General features: G+C 34.5%; 1 pseudogene; it reads right to left on the bottom strand.

Annotated features, from left to right (window-relative positions):
- Positions 1-15,523: 15,523 nt before the first annotated feature.
- LOC119511648 lies at positions 15,524-16,284 on the bottom strand (annotated as a pseudogene).
- Positions 16,285-18,824: the final 2,540 nt, after the last annotated feature.

The raw sequence follows: 18,824 nt of genomic DNA, 5'->3' as shown, positions 1-18,824 counted from the left end.
TATCTTGTTCTGGCATGCTTCATTTTCTTAAGGAGGTTGTTCTATAATATATCATTCTTTTTCTCAGAATATCTTTGTATTGATACTTCTCTGTTACTTATTTTATGTGAAAATAATTTTCTTCAGCTTTTAGAACAAGGCCATGTTTTAAGAATATGTTTCTAATTTAACAGAGTACCTGTTCAGTTGCTTTTCTGTAGTGTTCAAACACAGAGTGGCTTGCTTTGGAATCCTCCATTTTGGTCTAGGCCACAGAGTGCAAAATAAATAATGCACACCACACATATAATTTAAATTTTCTACTTGTCTCTGAAAAGGTAAAATAAATAACAGGTCATATTATTTTAAATATATTTATATAAACTAAAATATCCAAAATGTTTCCATTTAAACTCATGCAATCAATTTAAACAAATATTAATGAGATGTATCACATTCAATTTCTCTAAAACTTTAATTCTTTTTTTGCAGCACATTTCTATGCAGATGCTACATTTTCACTAGAGATTTTTGTCTGTATTTAAATTTTATAACATTTACAGTTGAAAAACTAATCACAAATCTGTTTTTTTCCAGACATAATTTCTTCACTCCTACTAGCCACATTTCAAATGTTCATCATGTGTGGCATCTTGGATCTAGATCTTCTCTTTCCTTGTATTTCTTGTTCCCATGCTTCTCAATTTTGATTCTCAGCAGTTTCTCCTCAATGTCGTTTTATTTATGGGAATAAATCACTAGTAGGACATTTTTGAAAATTCCTATGTGCTAGAATGTAACTGCAACTTCTGTGTTTTTTTTTTTTTTTTTTTCTTGTTTTCTTTTTGTTGTTTGGTTTTGTTTTTGGTTTTGCTGGTAACCCCTCTCTCACTGGTATTAGAGAGAGCAAAATTCCTATCAGTTTCAGATGACATTCATAGCTCACCACACTTTCCAGTGAATGCCTTTTGTCCATTTTGATTTACTCCTGTTCTCATTTCCCTCATATGTTGCCCAGTTGCTATTTCCTCTCCTTGGTCCAGCAGTTCTTTCAGTTTTTGGTAGTTTCTCATCACTCACTCATATTTTATTATGCATAGAGATAGTTGTCACATAGTTTTGTTGTAAATGTTGCCCAGGTGATTATAGTTTCTATTTACTTTGTTTTTATGTGGGGAATTAGAGATTGATGGACAACACAGCCATCTACTGGGAGACAGTTCTGTATGCATCTCTCATCTTTTCACATCTTTTTTAAGGATGATGGTATAGTGAACTGCATTGGAAGATAGATAGTGCCTATCTCTGGAGCAGAGGACAAATTTGTTTGCTGTCCAATTTAAAAAGATAATATCTCCTTTTGGGGCACTAATTAGGCAAGTTTGTTTACAGACCATTTAAAAGATTGGGGTTTCTTAAACTCACTGTTCCTCAGCTGCAAGATCAGTAAACTAAATAAAAACAAAAGAATATTGCCACATAATTATTTCCCCTTCTGATCATGTGAATGGCAATGTCTGGAGACAACTTAGGTTTCCAGGAGGGAGGGCTACTGGCATCTAGTGGATAGAGCCTAGGGATGTTGTTAAATATCCTACTAAACATGGAGACAGCCTCTACCATAAAGAATTGTCCATTATTTAATGTCAGTATCTAGATATTGAGAAATTCTTTCCTCTGTAGTTGAGGAATAATATTAAAATATTATCTAAAAGCTTCCAAACATTCTCTGCTATTTTGTAATGCTATTGAAAGTAGTATCTAAAATAAATTTCTGAATCTTTCTTTATAATTGAGCTACTTCATTTTTTCCATAGCACTTTCAACAATTGAAATGATTATATTGGTTTATTGGCTTGCTATATCGTATGCTTAAATGCCAATTAAGGGCTTAAATCTACACTATTTTTTCAAGATACCATTAGGAAGCTGCTTCATCAATAAGTAAACTTAAGATAACTAGTGTTCTTAGTGGATAAATCCAGAGCTTCTATTTTTTAAAATAAATTATTCATTTAAAAGTATAAGAAACAACCTGAGTAAGCACAAGTCTCCCTTCTTATGTGAAACCATATAGGAAACTATATGGTTATGGAAAGGTGGCATTACTGGGGAAGACTAGCAAAGCACTCTAATATTTTGTTTAATATGAGCTTTATGGAAGCTTGTCAATGAAACTTGGACAACTGCCTTATTCTCATGGCACAAAATACATTATGAGTTCAACAAAATCAAAGTATCTTCTAACAAAATGATCTCAGTCTTTACAGAGCACAAATTGGAGAAAGGCTGCCCCTGGTTAGGGGTCACACCAATTCATTTAGAGGAGAACTGCTCCTCTCTTCACCACTGTCTTGAATGAAACACTTTATTCTACTTAGCTTTAAGAATATCTGCTGTCTTAGATATTTTTTTTCTACTTCATGGGTTTTTATTATTTAATTTCCTTTGCAGGTTACTGCATTGCTACCTGAGCACCCCAGGGCTCTGCCATAGTTCTGCTTCTCTAGTTACACCTACCTTTTTGGTGATATCAAACAGCATTGATAGCTGAATAGTTATCCTTTAGCTGGAAATGCTTAGTATTTTCTTCAGTAGCAAGAAAATTGTTTATTATGATCATTTCACTCAAGCAGGCTTGAGTTGTTTTAAGTCTAAAAGCCATTGTTTAAAAGCTTGCCATTGATATAATCTGAAAAATTTAGTTTTTGTTAATTTTCTCTTACAGTAATAAAATCCTCCCTTGCTCTGCTTGCAGGAATGAGATAACAGCCCAAAACAGGATGTGCTCACCAAACAAGAATGAAGCAGGAGCTTTCTTATTTTCAGTTTTCCTCTGGACCTTTGCCATTCTTTGTCTTCTTGGACTATAAAAGCCCAAGCCCCTTTTATTGTTTCAAACTGGTCTTGGAGAAACTTCCCTCCATTTCTTTACACATGCACTTGTAATAAAACTCACCTTCCCACAAAGCAAATAGAATTTTTTTTTCTATTTGATGTCAGTTCAGGTGGGCCTAAATATTTTCTGACAGTAAAAGCATCTTGGTCTCAAATGTTACCTATGTCCATTACCTCAATACCTCCATGGTAGACTTTACAATTAACCTCATGACTCCCCTAGAATGTTAAATAAACATCTCAATTGTGACATTTAAAAACTGATGTCCCCTTATAATCATGTTTGTTAACCATGTAGCCCTCCCCATCTCAACTGATGTAATTCAATTCTTCCTGTTGCATAGGCCTCAAGTCCTGCATCCATAGTCTCTTTCCTTCCATCAGGCCCATTTTCTGTCCTGAAATAAATTCTCTTTCTTTACCTTCAAAACATAACCAAAATGAGGACTTCTCAATCATTTCATGACTAACACAACCCTGACCTAACTAGAGTCATATCTCACCTGTGTTGCTGCAATGGGCTGCAAGCAAAGTTTCCTCACCTCATACAATCCATATTCAAACCATTAGTCAGAATTAGTCTTCACCATCCTTGTTGAAATCAAGTCAATTTTCTGATCAAATGTAGTGACTCCTGAATTCACTCAGAATGAATAATGCCAAACATCTCAATGGCAAAGAAAGCCCGCATCCCATACTTCACTGATCTCTTCTACTATGCCTCCCTGCCCTCTTTGTGCTCCAGCCATGCACCCATCAAATGTTCTTCCAACTCATCTTATTTTGTATTAGCTATATCCTCTGCCTAGAACACTATTTGTCAAATATGCACTTACCTAAGTCATTTGCCTACTTCACAAATGTAACTTTATGATTTTTAAATATTCTTAGACCCAGTTCTCAATTATGATGTAATTAAGGTAAAATAAAATTAGGCATTTAAAGTGTATAATTTATTGACATTTATTATTTTCACAATATTGTCACAACCACAACCTCTATCTAGTTTAATAAAATTTCCATCAGTCCAAAGGAAACTTGGATCCACTAAGCAGTCACTCTCAATTCACCCCTCTGTGGCTCCTGGAAACTACAATTCCAGTTTCTGTCTCTAATCTATTCTGGATATTTCATACATATAGAGTAATGTAATATGATAACTTTCCCCTCTTCACTCACTCACAAGATCCTCCTTTTTTGTCTATTAAAACATGTTCCAACTCAAATATATGTGCACAAATATTTGTAGCACCGCGATTCACAACCCCAAAGTAGAAATTGCAAAGTATTCATTTATTGGTAAATGCATATAAACAGAATATGGTTATCTATACAATAATATTTTGCCAGGCAAATAACCATATGTTTTATTATTCTCTTTATATAAAATATCCTGATAACATAAAATTACAGGGATGCAGAGCAGAAAAATTCTTGCCTACAGATAGGGATGGGAGTGGAAATTAATAAATGGATTCAAAGGAAATTTTTATGATAGAAATATTCTAAAACTGAATTGTGATGGTTTCACAACTGTACACATTTACTAAAATCTCTTAAATGGATTAATTTCATGTTACATAAATTAAACTTCAATAAATAAGTTAAAATACTTTTAAAAGAGTTTTCCTGGACTGTCTTAAGAAGAGTTCAAATTATTTACTTTGTTTTTAGCAGAATCTACTACACACCAATGTTATGCTTACAACTTTATATTGCAATGAATTTTAGCTCTCTAATCTCCTCCTCAATTAGTACCATGTATACAATCAGTATGCATTGGTTTAAGCTTAATGTAATCAAATTTAATTGCAACCACACTAAATCTGACTCACTAACAAATTATAAATATTAATTAATTTGAGGAAAATACTATGATTCCAATAATTTGTTTTCCCCTAAGTCTTTATGAAAATGTTTTTTCCTCTGACATTTTTTATCACCTGTCTTAATTTCCATTCCCACTGAAGCCAAGGCTAAGACAAGTCTCAATTATTTGAAGGATCAAGGATCATGGGTCAGAGACAGAAGACATTCAGGGGGAAATAAATCCAATAAAGCATGCCTTAAATCAGCTAACACAGTGAATAAACCGTCTTCATCCTGTGGGAATTTCTGTAAAACTTACATCTCAGAATTATCCAAGATAAGGATTGAAAGAGATGTTCTACTCCACAACTCTCAATTAAAATACAAACAACATCATCCTTTATCCTGCATTCTGATTTACCTTAGTCCTAACCAGGTCCATTTCACTCATAACTCTATTTGAAGTCTGTTCTCTTTTTCAGCTTCTTTAACAGTTGCTGTATGGTGTAATGCTGACTTTCAGAGCTGCAGAACTCTAACTCTGAATCTTAAGTGTCAAACAGTTACCCAATGTTGCAGGGAAATACCAGGTTATACCCAAAGAATACAGCATCTCAGAATTTAGAAGTAACAGCTAAAACTCAGGGATAGATGTGAGTGCAGTAAGAGCATACAATCTAGGGATCTTTACAATGTATCTTATTTGAACATTCTGTACCCTATAATCATCAATTGCCCAATCTCTGCCCACTTTCTCTCCCCTGATAATTTATACTTACAAATTCAACTCTCAGAATTTCTTCATTCCATTTAGTTTATATCACTAATACCACACAATATCTGCCTTTTATTGTTCTATTTCATTCAACATGATGTCACAAGTTTCATTCACTTATTTGCATGCCACACAGATTCATTCTTTCCTGCAGATGCTCAATAGTCCATTGTTTGTATACACCAGAGTTTGCCCTTTTGTTCATCAGGTGATGTACACTTAGGCCACCTCAATCCATCACAAGTCATGAATCATTCCACCATAAACATCACTGTACAAATATCTGTCATGTCCCTGCTCTCAGTTCTTCCATGTCTTTGTCTAATGGGGTGGAAGAATCTGCAGCAAACTTAGCCTTCCATGGAACAATTACACTGCCCTCCAGAGTGGCTGCAGCATTTTACTTACCCACCAACAGTGACAAAGTATATATCTCTCTTCATAACTTCTCCACCACTTATATTTTTAGTTTATTTTTACACAGTTTTATTCATATACCATACAATGCATCCTAAGTGTACAATCAATGGTTCCCAGTATAATCACATAATTATGCATCTATCACTACAATCTGTATAACAACATTTCCATTCTTTCTACAAAGAAGTGGAAAAATAAAGCAACAATAAAAAAGGAGAAACAACAATCCCATAACTTATCCCAATATCCTCCTTTTTCATATAATTCTTGAAACACAACCTTACATAAAAGTTAATAGTAAAATTAAATAGTAAAGTACATGTATAGCAACTTTAAAAATACTTTTTAATTCACAAAATTAAAATATTATAGGTGAAGATTCAAACAAAAAATTAAAAATCACCTAGTAACCTGTAATCAAGGGCAACAACTGTGAATAAATCAGTCTATATCTTTCTATTTTATATTTTCCTAGGCATATGTTTATTCATATAGATTTTTTCAACAAAATTTGGTATCACAATATACATACAAAACATATTGTCTTAGAAATTGATTTTTTCAAATTATAGTATATCATGTATACCTTTCCATATAATTGAATATTCTACATAAACATTAAGGGCCCCACAATATTCCATTTTAAACATTTAAATTATATTCATAATTATAATTTTATATTTACAACTATCTTTAAAAAATAATACATCATAAACAAGAAATACATATTCTAAGAATGGAGGAGAAATTACAAAAATGTTATAAAATGAAACTATTTAGATACAATTGGTAAATTGGCTGGATGTTATGTATATATATATATATATATATACCAATACCAATAGGTTTTTTTTTTTTCCAGCATCAGTTTTCCTCCTTTCTAATTGATCATTCCCATCAGCATAACAATATGTAGCATTTTTCCCTGTCTGCAAAAAAGCCTATCCTTTTCCTTCACCTCCATCCTGTTCTAGGTACTACCCCATTTTCTGCTTTGCTTTACAGCAAAATTCTTTAAGGATTGTCTAACGATTGCTGCTTCCACTTCCTCTCATTGTTTCCTTTTTTTTTTTTTTAATATTCATTTTATTGAGATATATTCACACACCACACAGTCATATAAAACAAATCATACATTCGATTGTTCACAGTACTGTTACATAGTTATACATTCATCACCAAAATCAATCCCCAACACCCTCATTACCACATGCACAAAAATAACCAGAATAATAATTAAAGTGAAAAAGTGTGCTTCAGGTTTTAAAGCAGGGAAGGATAGTGAGGCATTTGCCTTGGGCCCCAAATTTAAGGGGCACCAAAAAACTCAGGAAATAGTATTTGAATGCAAGGTTTTAAAAAATCAAAAGTAATGCAAAAAGTCCATGGTGAACAAAATATCAAAATTTCAAATACAGATAACATTGGTAATGGTGTCATGCCAAGCCATTTAAGAGCACGATGCAAAGGTAGAATATCAACAATACTAATTTTTTTTTTTTTAGAGATAACAGTAAAAATAATGTTTATTGTTTATTTTCTGATTACAACACAAATATATGCTCCTTGAATAAAATTTGGAAAACATATAAAAGTTTCAATGAGAAAAAGTAAAAATTACATATAACCCAACTTTTTAAAGTAACCAACTCTCTTATTATATTTCACTGAGTTTTTTTTTTATCTTCATTTTGTTGAGATATATTCACATACCACGCAGTCATACAAAACAAATCGTACTTTCGATTGTTTACAGTACCATTACATAGTTGTACATTCATCACCTAAATCAATCCTTGACACCTTCATTAGCACACACACAAAAATAACAAGAATAATAATTAGAGTGAAAAAGAACAATTGAAGTAAAAAACAACACTGGGTACCTTTGTCTGTTTGTTTCCTTCCCCTATTTTTCTACTCATCCATCCATAAACTAGACAAAGTGGAGTGTGGTCCTTATGGCTTTCCCAATCCCATTGTCACCCCTCATAAGCTACATTTTTATACAACTGTCTTCGAGATTCATGGATTCTGGGTTGTAGTTTGATAGTTTCAGGTATCCACCACCAGCTACCCCAATTCTTTAGAACCTAAAAAGGGTTGTCTAAAGTGTGCATAAGAGTGCCCACCAGAGTAACCTCTCGGCTCCTTTTGGAATCTCTCTGCCACTGAAGCTTATTTCATTTCCTTTCACATCCCCCTTTTGGTCAAGAAGATGTTCTCCGTCCCACGATGCCAGGTCTACATTCCTCCCCGGGAGTCATATTCCACGTTGCCAGGGAGATTCACTCCCCTGGGTGTCTGATCCCATGTAGGGGGGAGGGCAGTGATTTCACCTTTCAAGTTGGCTTAGCCAGAGAGAGAGGGCCACATCTGAGCAACAAAGAGGCATTCGGGAGGAGGCTCTTAGGCACAACCATAGGGAGGCCTAGCCTCTCCTTTGCAGCAACCGTCTTCCCAAGGGTAAAACTTATGGTAGAGGGCTCAACCCATCAAACCACCAGTCCCCTATGTCTGTGGTCATGTTAGCAACCATCGAGGTGGGGTACGTGAATACCACTGCATTCTCCACAGGCTCCTCAAGGGGGCACTGCATCTTTTTTTTTCCTTGTTTTTCTTTTTTTTTTTTTTTTAACTTTCCCTTCTTTTTTAAATCAACTGTATGAAAAAAAAGTTAAAAAGAAAACAAACATACAATAAAAGAACATTTCAAAGAGACCATAACAAGGGAGTAAGAAAAAGACAACTAACCTAAGATAACTGCTTAACTTCCAACATGTTCCTACTTTACCCCAAGAAAGTTACCTAATATAGCAACATTTCTGTGAAATTGTTCCTACTGTATCCATCAGAAATTAACAGACCATAGTCATTCCTGGGCATCCCCAGAATGTTAAATAGTTTATCTGTTCTTCTTGGATTATTGTTCCCCCTTCCTTAATTGCTCTCTATTGCTAGTTCCCCTACATTCTACATTATAAACCATTTGTTTTACATTTTTCAAAGTTCACATTAGTGGTAGCATATAATATTTCTCTTTTTGTGCCTGGCTTATTTCACTCAGCATTATGTCTTCAAGGTTCATCCATGTTGTCATATGTTTCACGAGATTGTTCCTTCTTACTGCCGCGTAGTATTCCATCGTGTGTATATACCACATTTTATTTATCCACTCATCTGTTGAAGGACATTTGGGTTGTTTCCATCTCTTGGCAATTGTGAATAATGCTGCTATGAACATTGGCATGCAGATATCTGTTCGTGTCACTGCTTTCCGATCTTCCGGGTATATACCGAGAAGTGCAATCGCTGGATCGAACGGTAACTCTATATCTAGTTTTCTAAGGAACTGCCAGACTGACTTCCAGAGTGGCTGAACCATTATACAGTCCCACCAACAATGAATAAGAGTTCCAATTTCTCCACATCCCCTCCAGCATTTGTAGTTTCCTGTTTGTTTAATGGCAGCCATTCTAACCGGTGTTAGATGGTATCTCATTGTGGTCTTAATTTGCATCTCTCTAATAGCTAGTGAAGCTGAACATTTTTTCATGTGTTTCTTGGCCATTTGTATTTCCTCTTCAGAGAACTGTCTTTTCATATCTTTTGCCCATTTTATAATTGGGCTGTCTGTACTATTGTCATTGAGTTGTAGGATTTCTTTATATATGCAAGATATCAGTCTTTTGTCAGAAACATGGTTTCCAAACATTTTTTCCCATTGAGTTGGCTGCCTCTTTACCTTTTTGAGAAATTCCTTTGAGGTGCAGAAACTTCTAAGCTTGAGGAGTTCCCATTTATCTATTTTCTCTTTTGTTGCTTGTGCTTTGGGTGTAAAGTCTAGGAAGTGGCTGCCTAATACAAGGTCTTGAAGATGTTTTCCTACATTATCTTCTAGGAGTTTTATGGTACTTTCTTTTATATTGAGATCTTTGGTCCATTTTGAGTTAATTTTTGTGTAGGGGGTGAGGTAGGGGTCCTCTTTCATTCTTTTGGATATGGATATCCAACTCTCCCAGCCCCATTTGTTGAAAAGACCATTATGACTCAGTTCAGTGACTTTGGGGGCCTTATCAAAGATCAGTCGGCCATAGATCTGAGGGTCTATCTCTGAATTCTCAATTCGATTCCATCCTATGTATTTCTTTATCAGACACCTGGCTTTCATTAATCTTGGCAATTCTACTGTTATTTGTCCCAAGATGCTAGTAAATTTTGTTGTGGAGCAAAATACCATTTCCTACTATGCCTGTGCCACACAGCTGGCCATTTTCCTTTTGTTCATTATCAGTGAATTTTTCGTGCTGTCAGCCATGGCCTATGACTGCTATGTGGCCATCTGTAGTCCTTTGCTCTATAGTGTTATCATGACTCAGAGAATTTGCTGTGTGCTTGTGGCTATCCCCTACCTCTATAGCACCTTTGTGTCTCTGATGTTGACCATTAAGATTTCTACATTGACCTTCTGTGGTTCTGATATCATCAGTCATTTTTACTGTGATGATATCCCTTTTTTACCCATGCTGTGCTCAAATGCAAGAGAAATAGAATTGATTATATTTTCAGCATTTAATATGATTTCCTCCCTCCTTGTTGTTCTAGTATCATATGTGCTGATCCTGATTACCACATTTCAAATGAATTCTCCTGAAGGTAGAGAAAAACATTCTCCACATGTGCTTCTCATCTGACAGTGGTAGTGGTGTTCTATGGAATCCTATTATTCATGTATGTGCAGCCTAAATCTGGTCATGTCTTTGATTCTGATAAAATGTCCTTGGTGTTTTATACTTTAATTATCTCCATGATTAATCCCTTGGTCTGTAGCTTAAGGAACAAAGAGGTAAAAAATGTCTTCCACAGGGTCTTTAAAAATGCATGCAAAATTCATATTTGATATTCATCGTAGAATATTTTCCTAATGAACTATAACAAATGCAAATGTACCTGAATTTTTTTAATGGATACAATTTCATTATCTTAGACTACAAAACAAAACCTAATTATAAATCACAGTTAAATCATTTTCCTTATATTCAGAAATTAATCTTCATAAGTTATATGATAATTAAATATCACTTCATCCCCACTGTTTTATTCATGGTTCTCCAGAGAAATAGACTTACAGGAGCTTTGTATTATTGTAAAAATATTAAGAGTTTTATTGTAACAATTGCCTAAAGTCTAAATTCTGTAAGGACAGGTCACAAGTTGGTAAGCTAAGTGTAATAGAGATCTTCTGAAGTAGAGATAGAAATTCTTCTTTCTGATGGCCGACATACCTCATTCTCACTTTAAGGCCTCCAATTGATTAGATAAAGAGTTTCCTTTCATTGCTGAAGGCAATGTCCTTTTTGATTGTAGGTGTAATCTTGCATAGTTGCTGTGGTAGTTGGAAGACATCTACACAGGAAAACATATTCTTAAATTTAATCCATTCCTGCAATTGTGGACCCATTTTACTTATGATGTTTTGATGAGGCTACTTCAATTATGATAAGAACTGCCTTAATCACAATGGGTCTTAATTTTCTTACTGAAGTCATTTTAAGAGAATAAAATTAAGACAAAGAGAAAAAGACACAGCTCCAAGATGCTGAGAGAAGTTAGAGACCACCAGACACTTCCATCTGCCTTGACATGCAGCAGAGGAGCCAAGGATCACTCTTAGCTGATCTTAGGAAGAGAATATTGCCTTTACCATGCTTGATTTGGACATTTTCCTTACCTCAAACTGTAAGCTAATAACTTTCCATTGTTTAAGCCAACCCATTTCATGGTATCTGCTTGAACAGCTTAAGAAAGTAAAAGAGGCTTAATCAACTGACTAGTGATTTAAGTTCACAGAATCATTCATACCTGTTTGCTTGACTGAACACCTGGCCATCATTAACTAGCCAAGCTGACACATATCATTCCTTGATTCAGATTATATGATCTATTATTTGATTTCATAGAACTTCATTAATTCTGTGATGGGAAATGTATTACTCATCAATGAACTATGTATGCTTATGTATGTTTTGTTTAAAGATATGGATTTTCTCAATCTTTTCATTTTGCTTTCTAGTCTTAAGATAACAAAGTGCAAATTGGAGACAGAGATATCTTTTTCTTCTTAAGATACAATGAAACATTTTCTTTGTCCTGTTATCAGTCATTTCTACAGTGGTGATCCTTCCTTATTTTCTATGCTGTCTTCACCTATGTGTGAAGCAGATTTGGTAACTTTGATTTGTAAGCTATGTTTGATTTCCTTCCTTATGTGTAACTTTGTGTCCCACATGCTGATCCTTATGGCCATGTTCCAGACATAGAAATAGCTGTTAGGAAGGAAATAAATGGATAATGAAAGAGGGGAAAAGTAAACAGGGTGGTTGGGTTAGGATTGTAGAAAGAAGGTAAAAAAAGGAAATTTACGATATTTGATTGGAATGACCAAAAGATTTATTAAAGGTGATAGTTCATGGAGAAAATGAATTATAGAAAGTATTGTAAGAACCAGGAGAAATGGAAAATGCTGACATTTTCATATCCTTATTTTCAGTGTATTAGGAATATAGCATTCATAAAGAATAGCATGTCAACAGGAAAAATTAATCTGTGATTTTTTTATTGCACAATGTTCAACTAGATTTAGAAAAAGCTCTACATGAAAATGTTGCCATAGATAAATGGAGGATGAAATAATTCTACTGAAATTTTCAACTATATTAATATATACAGTTACCATTAATTTACATTTGGTTACAACACAACTTTGGGTACAAATATTTGTATGATTTCAAATTCTTCTTCCTTTCACATAAGCAAACAAACCAAGCATTTTCCTATTTTCATTACTTTCTCCATCCTAGACAAATAATTAAAGGTACTAAATACAAGAGAAAATTCTGAACCAAGTTCAATAAACTATACAAAGCTGAAACTTATTCATGGATTATACACAATCAGACTTTCTGCTTTGACTTGCTAAAGTCTGTATGCCTACACATACTTGTAATCTGGCAAATAAGGTGGCTCCTATAACAAGCAGGTAAGTAACTTTTAGCATAATGGTGACAGTCCTGTTTGGGTCCAGTCTCCAAATAGGCACTGGGCCTCTAAACTAGAAAAGTACAATTTTTTACATCTAAATTGGAATTTTACCTTCATTTTCTCATAAATTAAGTCTTATGTGGCAGAGCTACAAAATATACATTGTTCTTAATAATGAACTAAGACAGAAACATCATCAGAAATATAGAATGATTACATTTTTTGAAAGAAATGAAACAGTTTGAGGAATTAGAATATTCAATTTCAGAACAGCTACTCTAGTAAAACAGAAATGAGCATGAAATAATTCATTTGGAATCATATTATTTTATAAATAAAATTAGATATTTAGTTTTAATTTGATTATTAACAAAGAATCATAATAGAATTCTATGTGTGTCTTGCCTAACCTATCCTATTCTATCACATCATGCTATATATATCTTTCATAAACATGGTATTTAGAGTATGTAAAACAAAACTCAAATTAATGTGATCTAGGGATTTGAGACTTTATTACAGCCAAAAAAAAAAAAAAAGAAAACTGAGCTCCAGAACATTGATTTCAAATAAAAATATGCATAAATATATGTATATGTACACAAAAATATAATATGAACTAAATAGGCAAATACTAATATAAATAATATATTGGATGGATTTTTTTCCCACTATTTTTTTCCTTTGGCTCTTGTGAAAACTTCCATGAGCAATTTTGTACAAGTGTTTGTTTGAAACCCTGTTTTCAATTCTTTTGTGTAGCTACCTAATAAAGGATTTGTGGGTCACATGGTAATTCTATGTTTAATTTTTTTTTTAGGTAACCAAATTTTTTTTCTCATAGCATCTGCACCATTTTGTAATAATACAAAATATACAAGGGTTTCAATTCCTCCACATGCTCTCAAACACTTGTTCTCTTCACTCCTACTTGTGATGACTGCAAAGAGGCCAACTTAGACAGCCAGGAGGCCTAACTAAAAACAGAAACAGATTAACAAAACCTCCTTGCTCTCCCATTACTAAATTCTTTTCCGTGTTTTTTTTTAATACACAGTCAAAATCAGCTGGATAGTTGCACCAGGGCTCCCAATGGTCTAATAAGAGCCTCCTGAAAAACAAGCTGATTTATAGTTAGCAAACTCAAGATAAGTGATTTACCTGGCTATCTATACAGAGTGGTATCTATATATTTATAATCTCAGGAAGTGATAACAAAGATTAAAGATAACTGATACACTCAAGGGTTAAGTGTGGCTTTTTCATGTATTTGTTTCTTTCTTGAGCTTGTAAACACAAAGACAATACCTTGCATGGACACTGTGCTTCCTTAACATCACAAACTCACTCAGCAAATAAACTGCCTCCTTACAACATTCATTTGAGTAGGCATTTCCCTGATTTTTAAAAGATATGGACTTAACATATCATGCTTGCAACCAAAACTAGAAGTGAAAATTGTAAGGAATTAAATCAAAATGCAAACTATGGTTTCTTGATCCCAGATGTATTCTTTGCTAAATTTTCTCCCTTTTTTAATGTACTGGATTTTACTTTGTTGGAAAAATAAATTGAATATAATAAAAAATACAAAATTGCATTTTCCAGTAAAATCCACTCTGTTTATCATATTAGCTTCAACTCCTGTCCCAAGGATATATAATGTCATGAATAAATTTAATTTTCTACAGTTATGTTTTATTTTATATAGTACAAATTTAACACTTTGGTCATGCATTTTTTCCATGTACTTTCTTTTATTGACATCATAGCCTTTGTATCAAGATATGTAGCAATAATAGCAGGTTCTTTTTAAAGTTTAATATTAAGTATTATCTTTTCCCATTTATGTTTTATATTATACAGTGCTGATTTAATATTTTGGTCCTCTGTTTTTTTTCAGTACTTTCTCTTATTATCATCACAGCTTTGCATCAGGATACACAGCAATGATAGCAGGTTTCTTTTTAAAGCTTAGTTTTAATTATTAAATACCTTTTCCCATTTTAATTTTACATTACTCTGCCAAGAAAAAAATTAAAACTCAGGTTATTTGAAGCTTGGCCATACTACCATGATTAGCCTGGCTATATAAAATTTGGTGACTGTGTTCTTGCTGTTGTGTATGTAGACACAGGTTCTAGAAAGATAGGACCTATTTATAATAATTTTTAAAAATAGTGCTACAGAAAAGGATGACCTGTTATAAGCCAGGTTACAAAGTAAGAATGGGGATAACGGAGGGATATTTTCTTTCAGAAACAGGAATTCTGAAGAGTCCCAGTATATTAATTTTTCCCAAAATGGTTCCAGGAGGAGAAAAATCTCACCATGAGATTCAAAATCACTTTCAGCAGATGTTAGTTGCCTTGTGGGGAGGGAGATGGCTGAGTTGGACCTTCCCCTTCCTCTCCAGCTGGGTAAATGGAAATGGAAAGTTTATTGTCCAGTGACTGTGAAACTGGGCTGATGCTCTAATGTACAAAATTCTCTAAGAGTTTTCTTCTAGAAACAGACAACTTAGATTCCTCCTCTCACTTCAGCAAATAAGTTGTTTTTAAAGCACTTGAGAATTTCCTCACCACCCCTCTGGTGGGAAGCTCAGAGAAGGGAGTCACCAATACAGCCACCTTCTATAGAATTCCTGAAGTTTGGATATCCTGTAGAAGTTTACAAATGCAGCTGCCCCCACCAGGACATGGAAAATCTAATGAGACTGAAACCATATTTCAAACTTTCCAGGACAGAAGCACCCAGGGATTCAAGTAGCATAAAGGGAAGCTGCAGTGATGTACATTACAGCCATGAGGAAGATCCTGTCATCTGCTCCTGGCAGTGGCTTTGACAAAGCCCTCAGCAACAGTAACATGCAAGGTGGGCACACCACCACTCAAGCCAAGTCCCAGGAACACTGCTGCTTTTGTCTGCTGGTGCTTAGTGGTGGCCAACAGCTTCCAGTGCACCACAATGATGGAAGAAATTCCCAGGACACAGATGATGATGGAGAGGTAGATGATCCTTGGCTATGGGAAGCAGAAGAAGGAATAAAAGAAACAGGGGACAAAGTTTCCCAAAAGTAGAGCCATCCCAGAGTAGCCCACTTCAGAAAAAAGTCCAAGAGACTTTCTCTGAATGACAATAGATGGTATGAAAGTGCCAGGAGAAACTAAGGCAGAGCACTGCATCCAAAAAGAACATCTCCTAAACCATCTTCTTCTGTAGAGAGGCCCTGAAATGTGCATTTGTCTAAACATGGTCAAGATTCCCAAAAAGAGTAGCATCACAAGCAGATGGGTTCAGATTCTGCCAGTTTCTATATGGATGCAGAAGATGCTCTTGAAGCAAGCCTGAAAGGAAGGCATATGTGATGATCTCCCAACACCCATTCCAGATCTTATATTAATCTTTTACATGGGTGGTGCCCTTGCAGGGAAGGTGACAATACCCATACCTCCTCCTCTTCTTCTGGGGACATTGGACATGTTCACTCTTCTTCAGCTTTGGTTGGGGTCCCACCATTATCTGCTTGCCCTTCTCTTTTAGCAGGGTTCCAGTTCAGCCTGTTCACAGTGTCAGTTTTCCTGTTACTGCCAGGAGCCCATTGCCTTGTGCGACCACAGATTCTTTGTGGGAAAACACTTGACTGCAGCTTCAATTTGGGGAAAGTTTGGGATCTCTCAGGAACATCAGATAGAGATCTCCCTGTGATGGTAGACATGCCGGGCTGGTGGGCTCTGCTGGAAGACAGGTCCCCAACACTACATCCCCGATAATGGAGGTGACCCGCGGCGGAGCAGTCCCGGATCTTCGTGCACTCACCTGGTCATGTATTTTTTTTCTTTCTAAAATTTGACCATTCCCATCATTTTTCACAATCCACAAGGAAATTTAAAAAAATTTTGATAGCATTCTCCAGTATTATCCATATAGAATGTGCTTTATAACTACATACTTCCTCAATTTTCCTACAACTGGCTTTAGTTACTTGAGGACTCATTATCAACCTTTTGGTCAATAATTATTTTTTGTTTTTCATTTTTAATTACAGCATTAAGTATAGAGTACAGACCAATCAATTGGTATTTGACCAGTCATTGATTGATAGACCTTTGGTTGTTTACATTTTTGTTTCCTTTTTGCCACTATTTAAAAATGAATGCCATAGTAAAGAGTCTTCTTTTAATCTGATATGCTAATCATTTTTATTTCTCAAATAAATGTATAAGGGCTCTTCCACAGTCTAGCAATGTACTGTTGGGTAAGTTTTTACATATGTACAAAACAATTTGAGAAAACTGTGCTGTGAATTGTGATTTTTTTTTCAAGTAGTGCTTTGCTTTTTTCATTTTCCCTCATAGGGTACAAACATTTACTGACATATCATTTTTGTTGTGTGTGATGATAAAACTGCAGTATGACAGCAATAGGTATGTGATGTCAGCTATCTGATATCATAGTTACAAGATGAATGGTCCTCAAACATCAACTTTTTTTCTGCATAGAATCTAAAATATTCCAGATTTTACTCAACAGTGCCATTGTCTGCAACAGACACAAAGCGCAATTTCTTTTCATAATTATAGTGATGAATAGTTCCAAAAGAATGATGTCAACCTATGTGCAAATCCTTTATTTGTACATACATAAAATTTTTCCCCAAATTGGACCCTTAAGATTTCTTTTGATTATTTATTTTCACTCTATATGCAACTAATGACTTGAACCAAAAGCTTTCAGCTAACAAACCAGATTATACTTGTGTTAATACTTAAATTGCAACAGTTACCAAAGGACCTTATGACTAGATTGCATAAACTCAGCCATCAGTTATTTCTAAAAGTCCTCAAGTTTGATTTCCTGCATGAGCTGAATAATGAATTTCCTCTCTGAATATCAAAGATTCTTTATTGCCTTGAAGGGATTTTCTCAAAGAATCCAAATTTTCCTTTTGGAAGAGGAAGCCATTCTGGCTTCAGGATATTAGAACGTGGTGGGTCAAGAACAGGCTTATCTAAAGTATCTATGTGGTTCATCATTAATTTCACATATAGGGTTGAGACCAAGCTACAACTTTTAAGGAGACTCAATTTTAAGTTAGGGTTTAATAATAAAATGTGACTTCTACTATGTGTGATTCTCCTTAGAGCAGACTCAATTTCATGGTGTACAAACAAGTCCCTCCTCTGTCTGACTTGAGGTCTGCTTCCACACAGTAGATATAAAACATCAAGTATGTCAAAACAAACTTGTAAAAGAAAAAAGTTAAATGATTTACAATGATTATTCAAGACTTACTATAAATATACAGCAATGAAGATGGTGCAATATTTTATAAAGATAGATAAATAGATCAATTGAACAGAATTATTGCATCTAAATTCAGAGGCATATGTATGTTCAACTGATTATCAGCTAAGAAGTCAAAGCAACTTAATCATATCCAGATTTTATATGAATATCCCTACAAATCTATAACAAAAATAGAGACAAATAAAAATAGACAAAAGATTTGTAAAGATGGTTTCAGAAAAAGAAAATTCAAATGGCAAATCCAAACTCATGAAAAAAAGCCCTGGCATCTTGTATCATCAGAGAAATGCCATTACAGTAACAATGTAACATCACTTTCTACTCAGTAGATTAGCTAAAATTTTAAATAATGATATTACCCAATACTGACTGCTATATGCTGCTTCTGGAATCATCAGACATTGTTGGCTGGAGTGGGAAATGATACAGCCACTTCAGAAAACAATCTAGCAGTTTCTAATAATGTTACCATATGTCTACCAGATTCTTTAGGAATAAGCTCATTGAATCTTACCCAAGAGGAATGAAAGCATTGTGCAGAAAAATACTCATGCATTAATGTACATGATAGCTTCATTCATAATAATCTGAA

This window comes from Choloepus didactylus, chromosome 16 (assembly GCF_015220235.1).
Source record: "Choloepus didactylus isolate mChoDid1 chromosome 16, mChoDid1.pri, whole genome shotgun sequence".
In the NCBI taxonomy this organism is placed as follows: Eukaryota; Metazoa; Chordata; class Mammalia; order Pilosa; family Megalonychidae; genus Choloepus; species Choloepus didactylus.
The sequence above is the reverse complement of the archived record's forward strand: the minus strand, read 5'-3'. Positions and strand labels throughout refer to the sequence as shown.